This window comes from Macaca mulatta, chromosome 15 (genome assembly GCF_049350105.2).
Source record: "Macaca mulatta isolate MMU2019108-1 chromosome 15, T2T-MMU8v2.0, whole genome shotgun sequence".
Lineage (NCBI taxonomy): Eukaryota > Metazoa > Chordata > Mammalia > Primates > Cercopithecidae > Macaca > Macaca mulatta.
The window spans coordinates 95,917,273-95,939,405 of record NC_133420.1 but is presented as its reverse complement, the minus strand read 5'-3'; the positions used below and the strand labels follow the sequence as shown (position 1 = coordinate 95,939,405).

The window sequence follows — 22,133 nt, the reverse complement described above, 5'->3', positions numbered from 1 at the left end:
CTGAACAAAAGATATGACCGGAAACCAAGAACAAACTTCCTGATTTAGAAATGCTGTGCCTGTAGGGTGACTACAGTCAACAGTAATTTATTGTACACTTTAAAATAACTAAAAGTATAATTAGAATGTGTGTAACACAAGGAAATGGTAAATGCTTAAGGTGATAGATACCCCATTTACCCTTATGTGACTACTATGCTTTGTATGCATGTATCAAAATATCTCATGTACCCCATAAATATATATCATTACCATGTACCCACAAAAATGAAAATAATAAATAAGAGAAATGCTGTGCTGAGAGAAAAAACAACATCAATCATTTTTAAATATTTTGTTTTAAACACAAGCATTTTTTCAAGTATACATTGAATCTGTTCTTAGCGTAAGATTTAAATATTTTCAAAGCAACACAAAGTAAAGAATGATTCAAGGTTATTTCAATAAACAAATACCTCAAATTATACAGCTTTAGAGCAATAGAAGGTACTAATTTGTTAAATCCGTGTAATGGGCATATGGGAGCTTACCAGACTACTCCAATATAAGTTTTAAATGTCCCAAAATATAAAATGTTTTAGGAATACATACACTTACGGGACACAGTTTTTTTATTATATACTGACTTTACAAATGTAGGATGCTTTAGATATCAGATAAACTAATCAGATATCTCAACTGGATATACTAATTTTATGTATTTTATATATTAATATATTACCTTGTAATAATAAAATAAGTACAAGAAAACTCTGATGCAACATCTCAATTTAATTTCTATATACAATGTCTAGAAATACCCAAACCTCATACAATACTAGTCAAAGATCCCAGCACCTTGTTAGAATAATTTCCAACAAACAAACAAACAAAACACAAATGTGGCGCTCAAAAAGAGGCTAGGTACAATCTTTTTCCTCGGGTCCTCCCATTAGGTAAAAATCACAGTAAAGATTTTAAAAAGAAATTGTTCATTCAACAAATTATTTCATCATTCATATTGTGATTTTTCCATCTTACCTTAATTTATCTTTATTTACAAATTCTCTACTAATTTCATTCAACTCCACTTTTCAGTATCTCTTCCTACCCTTTTTTATCTTTCTTGATTCCCAAATATCGTATGTCCTTTTTGTAACACTCTACAATTCGAAACCTTAAAAAATATGTCCACATAGCTGAGAATATCCAGTTTTGTATCTAATAACCCATTTCCCTCATTACTTTATGCTCCTTAAAACTCAATGGAAATCTAAGTCATTTCAGGATTCCTAAATTAACCAAAATAATACTGCACTAAATATACATTGATATAAATCCTTTAATTCCTCATTCAAAATTAAAGCTAAAGGACAAAATAAAAAACCAAAAGCTTAGAGACTAATTTATCCAATTATCTTAGGTCTCTGCTAGAATGTTTTTGAATCAAATATTAGAAATGTCATCAGTCATGACAGCGATATTATTATCAGATACGCAGAATATGGTGAACTGGGATTCATATTTAGTCCCTGAAATGATACTTCTTTTTCTCTACATTGTACTAGTCACTGTTCATACTCCAGTTTTTCAAATTATATGATCCTGCTCTTCATTTTCTACCCCATTCCTTCAGATTAAGGTGCTGTTCTGGGCATGGGGTGCCATCTATTGGCATTCTTTCTAAGGTTTATAATACAAAAGGTAAATTGGGACTTCCAAAGCTCCCTGATAATGTACATTTAGGAAATTCCAGGCAGCAATGAAAATTAACAAAAACACATTTTAATAGAGAGGCTTACATTATTCAATAAAGAAGTCTTTACCGTAAAGTTTATCACAGGCAACAGGACTGGAAGTGAGTGCTGCATCAGGATCGCTACAATTACCTCCTCTCACAAATTACTCTGATCTGTATCTCCAGTCTGTGGTCATTTGCATTTCTATCAACCCCCAAAAATGCTCAAGCAAACCTAACCCAATCAAAATACTAAAATAAATCTCTTTCCAAGTTCCAAGATTAAAGAATCCCACCTTACTTCCAAGACATATGGCACTCAAATCTTTGCTGAAATATAAACCTGCAACTATTATACAGCTCTACTCATTCAATATTATTCAAAAGGTTTTACATTTCAAAACTCAGCAGACTTCTAAAAATAAGGAGATCAAATGTTGATCCAACAGCACAATATCTTAACCTTCTATAATTGGAATGAATTACAATTTTTGTCTTTAACTACAATTTAATTCAATTTCAACATTCATGGTCTTTATTAACTAAAAGTAGCCTCTAAAAATCATCATATAATGTGAGACACTATTAAAAATTGCTCACAAAACCACACGAAGGTCATTCAAAGAATTTCATTAAACAGTTCCCCTAATTTTCTTTGCCTCAAGAAAATAGCGCTGAGGTGGAAATACTAAATGTTCCTAATGATCCTCCAAGAGATGGATAATGCAAACATCAGTGCACAAAAACAATACAGATAGTTCTACAACACCAAGCAAAATGTAAACTAAAATGACTTTCTAAATATCTGCATACACACACACAAAACACATTAAGTTAAACTCCATTTTTCTTAATATATCTACTACACTCTAATTGAAAAGCAATTTTTTTTTAGCAAAGTTTTGTTTTGTTTTGTTTTGTTTTGTTTGAGACAGAGTTTCCCTCTGTTGCCCAGGTTCTGGGTTCACTACAGCCTCCACCTTGAGGGCTAAAGCAATCCACCCACCTCAGTCCAGAGGGGGTAGTACTACAGGCAGGCACCTTTGCACCTCGCTAATTTTTTAATTTTTTGTAGAAACAGGGTCTCACTATGTTGCCCACACTAGTCTTGAACTCCTGAGCTCAAGGGATTCTTCCACCTCGGCCTCCCAACGTGCTGGGATTACAAGTGTGAGCTAAACAAAGTATTTTAAAATGCTCTTAAGACATATGCAATATAATCATTTTATAAAACAAAGAATCTAAATTTATGAGTTTGCATGTTATGTACTGATTTTTCATGTTGGGTTTTCAACATGGCACATCAAAATACATACTGTACTTTTAAAGTTGTAAAGGTGAATTTCATATTACTCATATAATAGCTTTTGATGTTTTTTATTAATGACCCTTAAACTGACACTTCATCAAAATTCATCTCTGAGACTGTCATCAGATATAATCAGATGCCAATAAGCAAATGCCTGATGTGATAGGTTTTGCTCTTTGGTTATTTAAAATAGTATAAATAGTATCAGGGGAAAACTAAATTCTAATGCAAAAATATATATCCACAAAACCATTTATCCAAAGCAAAACATAAAAAGGTAGATTTAAGGAATCACTGCTGTTATCTTGTTTATGAACTAGATTTTCTCATGTCTTTTTTTTTAATTCCTACCTTTCTAAAATTTGTACATGACTAAATCAAAATTCTGGTTCCTTAAAATAGAAAGATATTATTTTACATCTACTAATGTACAAATGGATAGATATATACAGATATATTGAGTCTTTAGAAAAAAGGAATCACTAACAAAATTAAACAGAATGCCCATCTTCACAAAAATAGTTGTACTCTGTACACTATTTCAACAGATAAGAAATCTGGAAGAAATACTGGATCACCTAAGTCTTCTGTCTCCCAACTCCCCATGCCCCCTAAGTCCCATCTCAAGCCTCCACACCCACCAGAACTTAATGGTCCAGGAAAATTAACTGGGGAAAATATGTAATGCACTGATGTCTAACAATAGAAACAGGATATGATTTCTAAATGTATCTGCTTTTCCTGCCCTTCTACAGCAACCTCCCCCATTCCTCCACAACTAAAACATGGAAGACACTTAACTGACAAGCAAAGAATCTCTAAAATGGTTTTGCACATTAAAGTAAACTATGCTGACTGAGACGGAAGGGGATGAGATATATTTTAAAGATGAAAGTTATACTGAAGTACATAAATGCTATTAGGCATGCAAATCTGAATGTAGTCCAGAAAATTGAATATGTTATATTAATCAGTAAAAAAGCATGCAAAAATAAATTTTTTAAAGCAACAACAATTACAATCTAAGCTTTAATATACTCCCCTATTAGGCTGGTAAAAGAGTTGAGATACAGCAGAATATATGACTTATCTTGAATAAATGTAAAAATGCTTCTTCTCCTAGCCTGCTATGTTCTAAAATCTTGGTAAGTCTACAAACCAAAGTAGTATTAAAGTAAAAATGTATTTAAATTTAAGAAAATGTATACTTCTTAAAGGACTATTTTTCTCTACCAAAGTTTAATTAAAAGAATGCTTATCCAAATATAAACAATATTAAGAGAAAGTAAAGCAGTAAATTATTACCGATGGAAAAATATGAGACTAGTGTGGAGGATGGCAATGCTTTCCAGACCAGGGACACCAAAGTAGTCCAAAGGCTCTCAGAGCTTGTCTAGGCCTTGACAGGATTTTTAGCACTTCTTAAAAACCCGTTGAATAGCTTCAATAATTGGGGAAGAAACGTCTTAAAAACAAGATCAACAGAAACCTAAATTAATTTTTATTCTGATAAGAGAATGCGCATGCGCTCGCTCGCTCTCGCACTCTCTCTCGCTCGCTCTCTCTCTGTTAAATTGCCTATCCACATACTTGGGAATTATGTCCTGTTTTAAATATCTCATTGGTGAGCAACAGACAGGAGGAGCCCCAAATGTCAGACACTTGTCTGGCACACATACATAGAGAAGCTGGCTTCGGCAGGAACTCAAGCTGTGAGACTCAGCTAATTCCTATGTGGGTGAGAAAATGAGGGCACTTGGCCACCGCTCTCTACAGAAGCCATTGAAATGGTGGAACCTTCTGAGATTTTGCTATAGGTATGGCCATTATGCTAGTACCAGGCTGTGGGTTTTCTTTCTTTCTTGTTCTTATCAGAAGAAACAATAAGCAAACAACTTGCTAGCCTTTGAGAACATGCAAGGGAAATGCCAATTCCTGGCTCCATGTCATTGGCATGTTTCCCTTTTCCCAGTGTCAATCTTGCTACAGAATCATAGACTGGAAAGGGCTTTAGAGATCCCACAGCCCTATTGTTTCATTTCACAGATGGAGAAGCTGAGGCCTATTAAGTGACTACACTAAGGCTTTACAGTTAGAGTGAGAACCTTTATTTTCTTTTTAACCTCCTTTGGCTAGCATTTTTGAAGTCCTTTATATCTTGGCCTGGTCACTCGTCCTTTCTCCTTTTATCATCTTTCATTTTATCTGTCTCCTCTTACCAACTAACACACTATTATTTTGAGGACAGCTGCCTCACTCTCAACTCCTATTACCCAATACCTCATTTTTGCCTAAACAGGAATTACCAAAAACCTCCAGAAATCTAGACCAAGCACTGTAAAGCAAAGTCAAGCAGTAGTAGCTGGGTATTACTGCTTCTAATAAAAGTGAGAAAGAAGAATCCAGGAATTAAAAGTCAGCAATGGCAGGCATCTGTGATTGTGCAAACACAATATTTATGGACTAGAGATTTAACCCTAAAGTACTTAGCCAGAGGCCAGCACATAGCCAGGACTAAGAAGGGAGCCTTATGAATCAAAACCACACTCAGATTACACAGTTAGTGGAACAAGGTTATATATTTGTCCGAGAGGACAGTCAGATAAGTAGAAATTGTAAGACAATAACAGACTATTGGAAATGGTAAGAATAACCATACAGTCACGCACCACATAATGTTTCTGTCAACAACAAACCACATCCCACAACATAATGGAGCTCAAAAATTCCTCTAGCTCAGTGGCATCATAACCAACTAAACACCTTAACACAATGCATTACCTTTTCTATGTTTAGATATGTTCAGATACACAAATACTCACTCCAGTAACATGCTATGCAGGTTTATAGACAAGAATAATATGCTATACTATACAGCGTAGGCATGTAGCAGGATATACGATCTAGGTTTGTGTTAGGTACACTCTATGATGTTCACACAATGATAAAATCACCTAACTACGTAATTCCCAGAACATATCCACATCATTAAGCAATGTATGACTGCATAACCTGACCATCCAAATCACATTTCCTAACGTTTTCCCAAAAGTTCCTTTTAAATGTGTGTCAAATTTACTGGCAAAAGGAAGCTGAGGAGGTGGCTAAGCTAAGAGTCAGTCTAATTGATACGTTGGGGCTAATTATCTACAAAAATAATGCAAAAGGGGTCACATAACTAAACACTTAACGGGAGTGGGGAGAATGGTGAAATGAGTGACACAGACAAACATCTGTACAATATACAATGCTTTGGCAAAAAAGAAAAGACATATAGTATGAGGTAAATTTTCAACTGAAATATATAAATCAAATTTCCAGTTTCAGAAAGATTAGAACTATTTATAGATCACTCTAAAATGAGAAAACTGTTTCATTTCAATGAAAATACTCAGGAAAAATATAGAAATAAAGGAAATTACTGAATAGCAACTTTAACAATTAAGCAGCCAACTTGAAAATGTTACTTAAACGTCTTTAATATCCAATGAAAGGAAGCCACAGGTGACATATTTCCTCTATGATTTCATATTATATATTACACTAAACAATGTTCCAAGGTTACTTTACAACTGAAGATTGGGATTGACAAATTATGCCAAAATTATTTATTGCTGTAGGTACACAAGTAGTGACCTCACACATTTTTCTACCCTTAGTAAAGTAACAATACTAAGCAATGTATTATAAAAATGTAGAATAATTCCTTGATAAACTCATCTTTACACAACTGACTAGACTATTTATCATTATTAAACATTACTGACTGCATTCGGTATAAAGTTTATAAACAGGGCTCAGACTGTTTTAAAATAATTCGTGTCTAACATGAAAATAAAAATATAAGTGGGACAATGAACTGAACAATGACAGTATAACAGATAATGAAATATTACATCATTAGATCTTAATCTAAAATCCTTTGACCAGGAGAGTTATGCAAACCTAGTAAAAGCAACCCATTATAAGGCTGCAGAATAAAACTAAAACATAACTTTGGGCTAGCATTCTATTAATTCAGTGTGATAAGACTGGTTATCAAATGATAATCCAAGCCTGTGATTGGTAGCTTGTCCGTGCTTTATTTTTTAAAGTGGAGGAAAAGGAATAATTATTATTTAATGAGTATAGATTGGTAAGCAAAGTCTTTCAAAACTTTTTGGGCTCATTAAAAAAGGAATGGTCAAAGGATTCTTAGGTAGCAAAAAGATTAGAATAGGTATTTTCTCAGCCTTCCCTAATAATAAAGCCAACACGTATTGAACACATATTGTGTCAAATACTGAGCAAAGTACATTACATAAATTATCTCCTTTAATCCTCACAAAACCCCATAAGGCAGGCAAGATTGATCCTATTTTTCAAATGAGAAAACTGAGGTTAAGTGAAGGTAATAACTTGTCCAAAGTCACACAGCTAATGAGATTATCTGAAATCTGACTCCAAAGCCTGTTCTTCACCAGTATACTTATTCTATCCATCTATTTAAAGAACAAAACCTATTTATACCTATTTATTGATACTCTAAATATATTCAATTTTTAACTGATTTGTTTTCACTAAGAACACTCTGCATTTGATATGAAATAAAAACTACAAAAATAAAGATTTTTTAAGCAATATAACTTGTCATAAAATACACTTTCAAAAATCTAGCCTGCAACACAAGACCTTGTCTCTACAAAAAAAAAAAAAAAATTGAAATGTTTTAAATTTTAAAATGATGGCAATAGCCTGTAGTCCTAGCTACTCAGGAGGCTGAAGCAGGAGGACCACTTGAGCCCAGGAGATCGAGGCTGCAGTGAGCTATGACTATGCCACTGCACTCCAGCCTAAGTGACAGAGCAAGACCCTGTTTCAAAAAAGGAAAAATCTTACTGGCAAAAACTAACTGGTAAACTGTAGGACTATATTTTTAAACAAAAATACCTAACCTATTTTAGCAAGACCAGTATTTAAACATAGTGTTACTTTATTAAATGTTTTGGATTCTTTGAGGCAGTCCAACACACATGAACTACTATGCCTTGTAAGGTTACTTTATAAAAATATCGCAATTAATTATAGTAAAATGTGTAATAGTACAGATAAATCCATTATCAAGATTTAAAAGTTTATATGCTGTTACTATGTCTTTCTAAGCTTACTTAAGGAAGATATTACTGTTTCAGTATGTCTTTTAGAGTATATATATTGCTGTGAAAAGAGAATCGATGATACAAGAAGCAGCCCAAGATTGGACTCAGTAGTTCTCCTGAAAATCTCTCACTGAACAAATAAAATAAAAAAAGTAATATAAGATCACTCCCAGTTTAAAAGTATATGGCACACAGTAAGGCAGAGAATCTAAAAGTTTTCAGATAAAGAGCCAAATTAAACAATCAAACCAGCCTATTCCAACAGCGTGAAGTAGGGATTGCATTCGTTTCTGTTTTTGGTTTTTTGAGACAAGGTCTTGATCTGTCACCCAGGCTGAAGTGCAGTAGCATGATCACAGCCCACTGTAATCTTAAACTCCTGGGCTAAACAACTCTCTCACCTCAGCCTCCTGAGTAGCTTGGACTACAGGCACACACCACCAAGCCTGGCTAATTTTATTTTTCTTTTTTTTGTAGAAATGAAATCTTGCGGCCTTGTTGCCCAGGCTGCTCTTGAACTCATAGCCTCAGGTGATCCTTCCGCCTCAGCCCCAAAGTTCTGGGATTCTAAACGTGAACAAATACACCCAGCCAGAGTTATCTAGATAATGTTAATACTATTTTATTATGAATTAGCCTGATAATCACTATTGCCATTTATTTTTCCAGTGCCATTTATTTTTTCAGTGCAGTTTTTTAAAGATTATACAATAAAAAGTATATCACTAATTATGCCATGTAAAAGTGTTATAAGAATGTACAATTACTGATATATGCTAACCATATGAAATTTAACAAGTATAAAGTCACATATCACCAAATAGTATGATTCTCAGGGTAACCTAAGTTTTGAAATAAAGATTAAAATATCTACATAAGATAATCAACATTATGCCCATAGGACTAATGCTGACATTCAGACAGTGCCAAAGATACCAATCTTTATATTGTTATATGTTGCGGTAATATGTATTAGTACATGAAGATAGGTTTTGATGTAAAAGTGCCAATTAAGATCGTATGTTAAACTCCATAAAAAATAAGCCTATTATATGCTTCAATGCATATATAATTAAAAAATTTTTCTTTAAATAAAAGTTCTAGTGAGTTCACATTCTTAGTGATAATAATCTCATGTTGCAAACAGCACAGCACCCTCTGGTGCATCTGTTATAAGAAATATAAAATTCCCACAGAAAAGGACAGAATTATACAGTAACATGAACCTTAGAAATCAATAGGTTGATAGTTTTTTATTTACTGCAGTACATATTTTTGAACATTAATACTTAAAAATATTATCATTTTAAAAGATCACTATAAACTTTATAGCAGTAAATGAAGTCAGGAAAACGCTTAGTTTGAAAATATTTAACCAACAAAAACAATACCTATTTCCAACATATAAAAAATACTGTCAAAAAATTATTTCAGTGAAGGACGACAAAAGTATAACTTGTCATGTTAACCAAATTTCACTTTATTCAAATCGGCCCTGGGGTTTGACTTGGGTGTGTAAAATGTTCCTGTGTACTTTTTCTGGATTCAAAGGGAATTTACCATTATTTATAAGAATTGATAAGTGTTTTGTGAAAGAATCTGCAAGTTCTACAACTTAAAAATAGAATAATATTCAGAAATAAAAGTTACGTTAAATTATGAATCTTTAGTAGTTCAAAACTTATACTTTATTTAAAAAAAAAACTTTTCCTAGGAAAATAATTAACTCTTAAAGTAGATTTTACTAACAACAAAAGCAAAGGATGCCACCTGCTTTAGACAGCCCTTTTGTCAACCACTGGAAGTCCCAATACAATGCAGTAAAAAATGAAAGTGACACCTGTTTAAAGCAGCCATCTGTCTCTAACAAGCTAGATTTAATCAAATCCACTTAATCTTGGATTTCCAAAATATGGGAACACTATGTAACTGAATAGAGAGGAATTTAAAACATACTTTGTGATGGCCACTGGGAATATATACCAAAAAGTTAAAGGCAAATTATTCAGTTACGAAAACTGTTTTTAAAGTAATTAAGCTCAAATAGAGGATTTTTAGCCAATGGTTCAGCATAAAAACAAAATAATCAGGAGCCTCTCCAAAATGTTAAAGTTTACTTCTTCCCTATTCTCATTTCTTGTAACACATTCTCACTATGAATACTAAGAACAAAGTAACATTCCTATTAGTGTTCTGGAAAAGTGTGTTTGTGTGTGTGTGTGTGTGTGTGTGTAACTCTTGCCACATATCTTCTGCTATGCCCACCCATTTAAACACAAACACACACACAAATATACCCACACTTTAAAATCTGAAAACCAAAAATCATTATATTCTACCTGCTAATTTCTTCAGCGGGAGAATACCAACACAATATCAACTTTCTCAAGAAATGAAAAACGTTACCAAAAAGTAACATATATTATCATTTAAACGATGCATAAAATCCAACTTGCTTTTAAGATTCATTCATTTTTTAATTGCTATTTTTAACGGTAAAAAATTTACCATAATAAATTTGTTTAGGGTAAAATACACTGTTCCGGGTTAAAGCATATTAAGCTTATAAACTATAACCTTTTATTTGAGTACCAAAGTAGAGTACAGGACTATTTGAGTACTGGAGGAATAATATAGAAAAACTAAGCACCACTACAACATTTAATGAAAACATTGTGAAACGATGCAAAATTTCTAGAAATTCATTAGTTTGCCAAATATGTGTATACGTATGATGCCTACACCATTTTATATAATTCACAGGCAAAACAAACCAAAAACACTGAGGCATTATGGCATACATTGAATCACAGATATTTAACTATTCAAAACAAGTTACAAGTGACTTCTGCTAAAATAGTTTTAGTTTCAAAGCATGATCACTTTTACAAATTTCTATTAGTATAAAAACTAAAAACACAAGAAAGTATCAATATGTAATATAGTCCCTTCTAGGAAAAATATTAAGAAAGAATAAAGTAAAAGCTAAGTATCTACTCTTGGGTTTAATTTTTAAATTTACCATTTCTTAGTGTTTCTGATTATTTAAGCAATTCCACAGCAGCTCTAATAGCGATTTTATTCCACATATATGCTTCAAAAAATGGAAAAGTAATGAAATTCAATTTAAGTTCTGCTCTCAAATCAACTTGTGAATGAAAATCTAAATCACAGAAAACGAGCTATACATGAGTGAAATGCCTCAAAAAAGTTCTCAGACACTGCAAATATTAAATTGTAACATTCCAGCATATAATTTACTTAACTGAAAACCTATTATGTAAATGGCATAAGGTCTGAAACTGTCCCAAGACAGCAAAACTCCTATTAACTTCAGAGAGTTTATAGGACCCAGGAGCTTCATCATCCAAAAGTGTTCAGGCATTTGACACTCAATCTGAACAAAAAAAAGTACAAGTTAGTATTAGAGATTTGCATGGAACCCAGTTTGGGGAGGGGAGGAATAATTATAAAGAATTCTGAGTACTCTGAGAAAGACTTCTTTCAGAACAAAATATCGTCTTCATTTAAAATAGCAATCGCAAGGAAATGAATTGAAAAAGTTTTTTAAAATCCCAACTCTTAGTTTACAAAATATTAGCCTTAATAGCATTATAATTACCTACCCTGCTCATTGACAATCTCAAGAATAATTAGTACTGTCACATTATTCACAAGCTGCTGTCAGTTAAATCAATATATGTTTGCTGTTAGAAGACTATTTGAATAAGCATTTTAAAACTGTAAATTAAAAACTTCAATATGTGCAACTATAATAGTACGTTGTATTTGTTTTAGCACACATTCATTTTCAAAACTCTTTATTGATAAATCTATTAACTAAAAGTTAAGCTGAAAAAAATGAACAAATTTAGGGGATCTGTAAAACTGGGTTAACGCTAACCAAGAACCTACTACATAAGGACTAATAAGTATTCAAATCTACAGAGAAATATAATTTTTAAAAGAAATACTTAAAAAGGAAAAAGTTCTCTCTCCTGAGCAGGTTCAAGTCACTGTCCAAAGAAAATCAAAAAGTAAATAAAAAGAATATGTTAAGTACAAACATGCCTAGATCTTAACCACAAAGAAAGTGAAATATACACACGTTTCAAGTTGAGAAGCTTCATACATTCTTTATGAACTTGACTTCAATTTCAACTCTCAAAGGAAAATGAACAGAGTAGATTAAAAAAAAAAAACTCTTAAAGTACCATAACTGTCACAAATAACATTGTGAACTGAGTTCTCACAAAGCCTCCTTGTGTCCCTTCCCTGTTCATCACAAAGTCTCATAACCACAATGAAAATTGTTAACACTCTACTGCGGAGAAAGAGGATCATCAAAGTGAAACGGAACCTCACTACTACCCCTCCCACCTCCACATGAAGGATAAAGCACTGTCAATAACTACTAACCCAAGTATCACAGATGCCGTGCATCCGGTTTAAATCACAAGCACACACACACACACACCCCCCAAAGAAGAGAGAGGAGACAGACTTTAAAAAAGAAAAATCTCTTTCCCAGTACAGCAAAGAGAGCCCAACGAAGAGGCCCCAGGTTTCCGTGTGTGTGCAAGGGGTGTGGGGGGGTGGGGGAGTAGAAAGAGGGGGAGGGAAGAGTGCTGAATGGATATTAAGACTGTTTGCCGCACAAAGAAAACACAGTTTTAAAAAGAAAAAGGAAAACCGTGAAGCTCATGATGGTGAAAGAAGAGCAGCCCATTCAGCACCAAGCAAAGAGGGGCAAAAATGAAGGGAACAGGCGGTGGGAAAAGTTCACCAACGTACGAGGATAAAAATAACAAAACCCATAACAAGGCCCCACAAGTGAACAACAACAACAACAAAACACCACCTCTTGGGTCCCCCCCTGCACACTGTTGTCTATTTCGGCTTTGAAAGAAGCAGGAAACAAGCAGCGTTAGAAAAGAAGAAAATTAAAGAAAGAACAAATTCTTATCTCTTCACCTGACCCTTCTCCTCATACCAGACCTAAGGGAAAGATCCGGCATCCGCATCGGAAAACTGTGGCTCCCTCTCCCGCTCGGCTCGCAGCCCCCCAATCTCCCGCTCCATCCCTGAAGTGCGGCCGGCGCAGGGCCGGGGCCGGCGGGCAGCGCGGCGCCCACACCCCCGACCCAGCCGCGGCGCGCAGGGTCCATTGTAAACAAGCCCGGGGAACAGAGCCCCTCGGCGGCGGCGCCGCAGCGGCAGCCCCCGTGTCAGGAGTGAGACCCCTGCACAGCCACACTCGGCTCGCACACACGAACACACACACGCACGGACACACGCGTTCACACGCAGCCACACGCTCCCACACACATGTAGAGACCGAAGAATATTCACCTTGGCTGTGGATTATTGTGGTGTTGTTGGTGGGTGATGGAGATGGTGGTGGTGGGGAGGAGGAGGAGGAAGAGGAGGAGGAGGAGGAGAGGAGTAGTTGTTGTTGATGGGTAACAGTCGCCAGGACTACGGTGACTATGGCGCTTGATTCACAAGGCAACGGTTGCTATAACTCACAAAAGAGAGAGAGAGAGGGAGAGAGAGAGCGAGAGGGAGAGGGAGACACTCGCACGGGGAGGGGTGGGGGAGGGAAGAGGGGAGGAGGCGGGCCCGGCCAAGCCGCCGGAAGGGGAGGGAGCAGCGCTGTGACTGACGGCCCCCGAAGCCGGGCGGGGTGGCGGGGTGACGGGGCACGAGGCCGGGATTCCAACACAGGACTCCGAAGAGGTGCGCCTATGCTTGGTTGGGGCTGAGGTCACCAAGAGTCCTCTCAGAGGGACGTTACTACACGCGCTGGCGAAGCCCAGGAGAATTTAGAGTCGCGGTGCGAGGATTACTATCTGTGAAACGAGGGCTGCCTTTCCCGGCAGCCAGCTTTGTGCAGAGACGTCCCGGAGCCACGAGAGAGTAACGGCTAACCCGAGGGAGGGGGTGGCGAGGGTGATTCCAGGCACTTTGTGGAAAGACGAGCTATGGCTAAGGAAGAATCCACTTTGAAGAGCAACCCCCGCCCCTGCCCGATACGTTACTTCCGGGGCGGGGCGGGCAGAGGGGCCCGGATGTGCCGCCGTTTTTTTCGTTTCTGAGGTGCTGGCGGTGTTCCTGGTCGCGTTAGCCTGCTGGCTTTTCGCTTTCCTGGACGCTTCAGGGCTCCGCGGCCTGCGCTGGACTGGAGGATCCGCGTCACTCTCGCCCTTCTGCTTTCCGCGCTCTGACCCACTCCCGCCTGCTGAGGGCACGACTTGGAGGAGCGCGGGCGGCGGGGCGTGAGCGAGCAGCCTCTGCCGCCATCTTAGAGAAGGCGAGCGTGGGGTGCGCGTGGGCGCGAGCCGGCCTCCCGCGGCCCCGCCGCAGAGTGGCGCGGAGAGGTGAGGTCCAAGCGTGTCCGGCCCTCACTCCAGAACGAAAAGGCGAGGTCATCACTCCCTGCTTACAGGGCTGGGAGTAATTGCCTGTAGAGAGCAAGAAATTGCCCTGCCCGTAGGCTGAGAAAACGCATTTGGCGAGTCTCCTCGACGGAGGGCGTAGAGGGGCGGGGTAACTTACACCTGCCTGCGACACCATTCTGTTAGTTTCTAGTTCTGTTAGTTTAAGCCCTTACGTGCTCATCCCTCTTTAAAGACTGAACCGGGGCTTGAGCTCAAGCCTGGATCCTGTTACCTACCTTGCCCTCAGCCCCACTTAGTCAGCCTACTGTAGCTGAGGGTCTTGCTATTTCCGGCTGAATTGAGATAGACGAATGGCTTCCGTCTGTGTTGAATGTTGTTAACACAACCTGCCATCTCAAACACGCGTTGATAAGGCACAGCGTCTAATGCCTCATGGTTCGAACAGACTCCTCCAGTTTTCTGCAGACTCGAGTCCAGCAGGCACATGCCCCCAGGCCCTGCCAATACCCAAAATCTGCCAACATTTGCCACTAAGCTGCTTATCCAAGACAATGACATATTAGAAGTAGAGCGTTAGGAAGTCAGTTTTCCTCTTGAGGCTTAATTTTTGCACGTGCAAATAAGGGATTTGGGCCGGCATGAGTTCACCAGCGCTAAAATAATACTGAGCTCATTCTGTTTCCCAGAACTGGTGCGAAGTGTTTTACATACATTATCCCATGTAATCCCAACACCACCAGTGCTAGGTAATATTCGCATTTGAGGAAAAACAGGCACAGAGTCCTAAAAGTCCGTGGTTTTAGTTTATGGCTGTGTGCCATGGAATACAAGGTTACCGTGTTTTGGGAACCAGCTACTTTGGGTACATTTTAAAAAGTAATATTGTTGCCTTTGATAATCTCATGAGTTAGAGATGTTCTTACAATAATAATGTGTTGCAGTAGTGAACGGTGGTGAGCCTAGTGCTAAAGCTAAAAGGTTTCCTGACCCACTGTGGTAGTAAGGGTTTCTAGTCAGACAAATGACTGTGGTGACCAATGTGGGTCCCATTTTACATACAGATGGGAAATGAGGTATATATTCCAGCTTTATGAAAACTGGTAGTCCTTATGAATATTCACTTTATTACATTTACTGATAAAGTCCTCATTCCTATAATGGTGTGTTGGGCTGTATGCCCACACTACATGGCTCTCTGAATCGCTTTGTTTTTAAGTTCCATTGTCTGTTACAGTTTGCCTGTCCCTTCTTTCATTGTCAGCTGTTGCTTTTTACTGCTGTCAGTGAACATAGTTCTATTATCCTCACCACCCTTTTAATTTACTACTCTTAATCTACAGGCAAGAAAACCACATAGTGAAGCTTGTGCAAAACTGTATCTCAAGAGTATAAATAGGTACTTTGAGGGGCTATTAAAAAATAAGTGTAACCCTTGTGCTAGAACATTATAAAATTAGTTTTAAGCTGCTTAATTTTTTTTTTTTTATGCCTTACAGGTTTGATCTTTTCCAGAGTTAGGAATAGATACATTTCCTGAAGTTAATTCTTGAAAATTTAGAATTTAAAATATTTACCCATGTTTTAGGATACTTGATGATGATACAATTCTAACCATATTGAGGTTAATATTTGAAATGTTCAGTGTTCCTGCCTGATAGGGTTTGGCTTTGTGTCCCCACCCAGCTTTCATGACAAATTGTAATCTGCATGTGTTGAAGGAGGGGCCCTGTGGGAGATAATTGGGTCCTGGGGGCAGTTTCTGATGGTTTAGCACCATCCCACTAGTGCTGTTTCATGAATGAGTTCTCAAGAGATCTGGTTGTTTAAAAGTATTTATCACTACCCCTCTCTCACCTGCCACAATGTGAAGAAAGTCCTTGTACCCTTCACCTTCCGCCATGATCGTAAGTTTCCCTGAGGCCTCCCAGTCATGCTTACTCTTAAGCCTGCAGAACTGTGAGTCAGTTAAACCTCTTTTCTTCATAAATTACCCAGTCTCAGGTAGTTCTTTATAGCAGTGTGAAAACGTACGAATATACCACCACACTGAATCAAATAAGCAAGATACCAATTCAAGCTATAGAATCGAAAATATGGATTTTACATGCATGTATTGTTTAATACTGTTAATTAGTTACAAAAGAACCCAGAAACCTTTTAACCCATGGTCATTGCTTGTAGGATTTTTTTAACGATTTTTTAAAGCTGCATAGATGCATCTTCACGTATGTTGCATGTATGTTTCAGAAATAAATTATTTGCTAAGAAGTCACAGAAAAGACCAAGTATTGGACCACTCTAACAGTTATCACCTGTTATAGTACAAAACACACTGTGTGATCGATTAAAAAAAAGTACATAACCAAGCTAAAGTGGGGCAGACATAGTTCCTGAATGTAAAATGTTCAACATTATCTATTAATTTAGAATGTTGTGTTTCAACTTTGGATTCTTTTCTTTCTCTCCGATCAGAATGATTGGAAGAGACAGGGAATAACACATTTGTATCTGAACTACTTGAAGAAAAATCTGAAGCCCTGATTATATATATAGATTGTGCATTTCGTAAGTTACTTTTAACACATTCATAGTGGTACATTTTCTTTTCTGTATTATCTATTAGGGTGTTTTTGCCTATTCATATCCACTGCATATTCAAGGACTTAATAAGTTTTTTCATTATTAATACTTTAAAAAAGAAAGGATGCATATGAAAAGATAAAATACTGCTGTGTGATAGGCTTGCTTCTGAAAAATATCAGAGTTTTGAAAAGTAATACAGTCTGTGGCACCTTATTGTTGAATTTGTGATGAATCTTTATAAGAAAGAAATACACCTGTTTTAAATTTTTTCATTTGATTATACCCTATTTTCTTCAATTGAGAGAGAGAGGTGTAGAGTCGTGGATTCTCTTATATAAAATGTATTGTTTCATTTCTACTAGTATTTATTGAGCACTTATGTAGAATACTGGATAATTATATTACTGGATTACTAATTGCCTTTACTAGATCTGAAATTCTGTGGATATGTGATAATTATTAAAAAATGACAGAGAGTGGGGCCAAGATAATTCAAAACTGAACATAATTTGCCACCATTCTCTGGAGCACCCTCAAGCCTACCTATCCCCACCTAAAGTATGTTTTGGTTTAGAAAACAGTACAATAATATTTTCTTCTAGATTTGTCTTTCTTTGTTTTCTTTAAGTAATACAAACCAGCTGATTACTCCAGCAGTTCTGAAGAGTATGTGTAGAGTGTGTATGCCCATGTGTACACACATTTGTGTGCATCTGTGTGTCTTGGAATTACATTTTTACTCCAACACAGAAAGATGATAATAGAATCATAAGTTGACTACCTTTGCCTAACACCAAAGTAAATTACTTTTTGATGTACACATGCAGCTTTAAAAGAAGTAGTCTGGGGCCAGGCGGGGTGACTCACGCCTGTAGTCTCAACACTGGGAGGCCGAGGCAAGTGGATCACCTGAGGTCGGGAGTTTAAGACCAGCCTGACCAACATGGAGAAACCCCATCTCTACTAAAAATACAAAATTAGCCGGGTGTAGTGGCATATACCTGTAATCACAGCTACTTGGGAGGCTGAGGCAGGAGAATCACTTGAACCTGGGAGGTGGAGGTTGCGGTGAGCCGAGATCACACCATTGCACTCCAGCCTGGCCAACAAGAGCAAAACTCCATCTCAAAAAAAGAAATAGTCTGGAAACAATTCAAATGTGTATCAATAGGAGGATGGGAAAACTGTGGGCCCAGCACAAGGACTAACACCTGTAATCCCAACACTGGGAGGCCAAGCCATGAGGATCATTTGAGGCCAGGAGTTTGAGACCAGCCTGAGCAACATAGCGAGACCCTGTCTTTACAAAAAAATTTAAAGCTTAGCTGAGCATGTTGGCACATGCCTGGAGTCCCAGCTACTTGGGAGACTGAAGCAAGAGGATTGCATGAATCCAGGAGTTCAAGTTTGCAGTGAGCCATGATCACTCCACTGTACTTCAGCCTGGGTGAGAGCAAGACCTTGTCTTAAAGAAGTAAAAGAAAGAGTAAAACAAATTGTGATACAGTCATACCATGGAGTACCATGGAGCAAGTCAAAGGAAAGGACTGCTGATACAACACAGATAAATCTCAAAAACATTGCATTTGGCAAAAGAAGCCAGACTCATAGCATATGAGTCCATTTATATAAAATTTAAGACCAGGAAAAAGTAATCTATGTTTAGTGTCGTCTTATGGCAGAGGCAGTAGGTTGGGATTTTAGTGGAAAGGATTGTGAGGGAACGTGATAGGATGATGAAAATGTTCTGCACTGTCTAAGCTGCACTAATGACATGTAGCTATTAAAATCTAAATATTAATTAAAACATTTAAAATTCAGTTCCACAGTCACACTAGCTACATTTTAAGTGTTCAATAGCCACATGTGGCTACTGCCTGCTAAGTTGGACAGTGCAAATACAGAACACTTCTATTATCTCAGAAGTTCTAGAGAGTTCTAGTCTAGATCTTGTTTTATGCAGGTGTTTACATTTTTCAAAATTGTAATTAATATGCATTATATATTTATTATATGCCAGTAATACCTGCCCCCAAACACTATAAATCATTAATAGAATTTTTGTTACTATATTATCTACTTCATTAGTCCACGTTTTCTGTAATATTTTTGTTCAACCCTGCAGAGAAAGGATAAATAGTAAAATTCTTGGCAAATTTTCACATATGTAAGTGTGACATACAATAGATAACATTGATTTTCTGCTCAAAAAAATGAGTTCTGCTACTTTATAATTCTGAATGCATCTAGAAACAAGGAATTTCTTTTGAGGGCTTAAAGTGAGCTCTAGATGAATACAGAAAAAATTTTTTCTGTTAGAATCAACTATCTTAAATATGGTGGAGATCATACAACCTTCTAAGGTAACACTTGCTTGCAGTGAGCTGAGATCCGGCCACTGCACTCCAGCCTGGGCCACAGAGCCAGACTCCGTCTCCAAAAAAAAAAAAAAAGAGTGTTTGGGAGATATTGGTGCTAACTCTATGACTAGGTTTAGAAAGTCAAATAAGCTCTGTAGGTAACACTTCAGACTTAAACCTTTTGGAGGTAGAAGAAAACTCAATTTGTAAGTCAAGGATAAAAAGACCTGAATGATCTCAATTCTAAAATTCTGATTTTAATGGATTTTAAGAGATGGAATACCAGGGAAATTGATTCAAAATACTAAATATATGTGTTTATATAGTACTTCAGTGAAATTAAGAAAAATTGTTGATAGAGTAAGTACCTTAATAATGTTAATAAATATTTCTACCAGCATTTTTTAAGACCTTTGTGAACCCCAAGTAGATTTTTACAAGACAATGAACTTTAACTGTTAAAGATTAATTCCTATAAATGAATCAGCAATTCACGTCAATAATATGTACTGAAAAGTATTTTATTTACTAAATTATTGTCAATTATATATAAAAAAAGATTTTATTTATCCAAATTCTTTAACAAATTCTTGTTTTCTCTCTCTCCCTCCCCCTCCCCAATCCTCTCCCTCTCCCTCCCCTTCCCTCCCACTTCCTCCCTCCCCTTCCCTTCCTCCCTCCCTCTACCTTTTTTTTTTTCTTCTAGTATAATCTGTAGTCTGGAGAAAACATCTTCCAAGTTCTGTTGGGCCATTCTTCCTATTGGAAGTATACTAATAGTATCTTCTCACTGAAACATGTCATAGATCTCACCCGCCCCACACACCAATATCACAGTAATAATACATAAAACCTTCATTTAAATTGTTTTTGAATGTGTATATCAATGGTTACAGCATATGACTGAACTTTTTTCATCCTTAAAAATGTTTTCTTAAAGCAATATATAACCACTAATGAAGAAAAATAAAGATTACTGATTGACATAACATGTATTTGTCTCATGATGCCTTTTTTGTTTGTTTTGAAAGGGGGATTTATATGCATGCAATATCTTTCCAAAAATTTTTTTTAGCTTGTTTACTTTTTTGTTTTGAGGGCAAGGAACACAAAAATATACATTTTACAGTGGAATGTTTAAAACACTTGCCTGCAAGTACTATTTGAAATGTTATGTGGTACTACTTTCTCTCATAGAAGAGATTAAGGGCCAAGTGCCATGCCTTACACCTTTAGTCTCAGCACTTTGGGAGGCCCAGCCTGGGCAAGAAAGAGACTCTGTCTCTACCAAAAAAATTAAATTAGCTAGGCGTGGTGTGTGCCTGTAGTCCCAGCTATGTGGGAGGCTGAAGCAAGAGGATCACTTGAGCTCAGGAGTTCGAGGCTGCAGAGCCATGGTCACACCACTGCATTCCAGCCCTAGTAACAGAGTAAGACCCTGTCTCAAAAAAAATTGTAAAGATTAAGGCCATTTTAAAGACTTGGTTTGAAGACCTCCAACCCCAAATAATATTGAACACATGAAAATACATCCACATCACATAAAATATACATGACTAAAAATTGAGTTTAAAAATGACATAAGTTTAAAATTGAGTTTAAAAATGTTTTGTAGACGTGTTTTTTTTTTTTTTTTGCAACTTTTCATATTTTGAAGTCAACTTTTTTTCTTAGATCCCCAACATTTTCAAAAGACCTTGAGAACTATATAAATCCTAAGCATAGTGATTGATGGATAAAATGGCCCTGAAATAACAGTGGCAAAAGTGAATTTAAAACAATTTTGTTTCTTAGGCTTTTTTCCTTCTTCTTATAGAGGGAGGGATTAGTTAATAGATCCACTGAGATAAATTATAGTGAACGTTCTGCTAGTTTCACAAAGATCATAAAAAAACTAATAAAAGGGTGATTACTTAAGTGTACTTGAACTCAGTACCCTAATTTGGCACTGCAACCTTTCCTTCATTAAAAATTGATATACGTCTTTATGAAAAAATAAAGACAGTTGGATTTGCTTTATAGGGTTATCTTACTTGTAACTTCAAATGTGTGACAAGAGTAATTATAGACTACTTGTTAAATGTTACATCGTTTTTCACCCAGAAGAAACAATCTTTAAAGGAAGAACACTAATTTGTTTGAAGATTGATAATAGATGAGAATTTTTAAGTGAGTAATAAAAAGATTATATAAAACTGTATGACAAAGATTTTTATAGGGTTAAACATGCCTATTTTGAAAGTGGATAAGTTTAAGATTAAATTCCTCCTTAAATGAAATAAGTAAAATTGCATAAAATATCCGTATTATTTTCTTTTGAGCCAGTACTGACTCAATGATCCTACTATGAAAGACAAAGCACTGACTTTCTGGAAGAACCAGAAACCATCGACTGCGAAACCAGCTGCAGAGGTGGCAGAATTGAATGATGTTTAATAAGTGGATCTACACTGGAGTTTAGGTGGAAGTTCTTCTCACTGCTGAGAGCAAATTAAGGAAGTATCTACTACAAAAGTAATTTCTATAAGACTATATTTAAGTTAATTTAGTTGTACAATTAAAACATTATAACTTATTAGCATCTCTTGAAAAAGCCATACCTCTGTATTTGACAATCATCTTTGG

The 22,133-nt window shown here is 36.5% G+C and overlaps 1 protein-coding gene and 1 long non-coding RNA gene across 3 annotated transcripts in view; one reads left to right on the top strand and one right to left on the bottom strand.

Annotated features, from left to right (window-relative positions):
• RFX3 (regulatory factor X3) overlaps positions 1 to 13,658 on the bottom strand; it is a 310,728-nt gene extending 297,070 nt beyond the window's left edge. For both annotated transcript variants that reach the window (XM_028835189.2, XM_077966127.1), the window contains exon 1: positions 13,517 to 13,658. The gene's annotated coding sequence lies outside the window, so the exon portion shown is untranslated. The remainder of the gene's footprint in view (positions 1 to 13,516) is intronic.
• A 586-nt stretch (positions 13,659 to 14,244) lies between these two features.
• Positions 14,245 to 20,500, top strand: LOC106993775 (uncharacterized). Its single transcript, XR_001440123.3, has 3 exons — positions 14,245 to 14,544; positions 17,038 to 17,130; positions 20,215 to 20,500. It is a non-coding gene; the product is annotated as an uncharacterized LOC106993775 (long non-coding RNA).
• Positions 20,501 to 22,133: the final 1,633 nt, after the last annotated feature.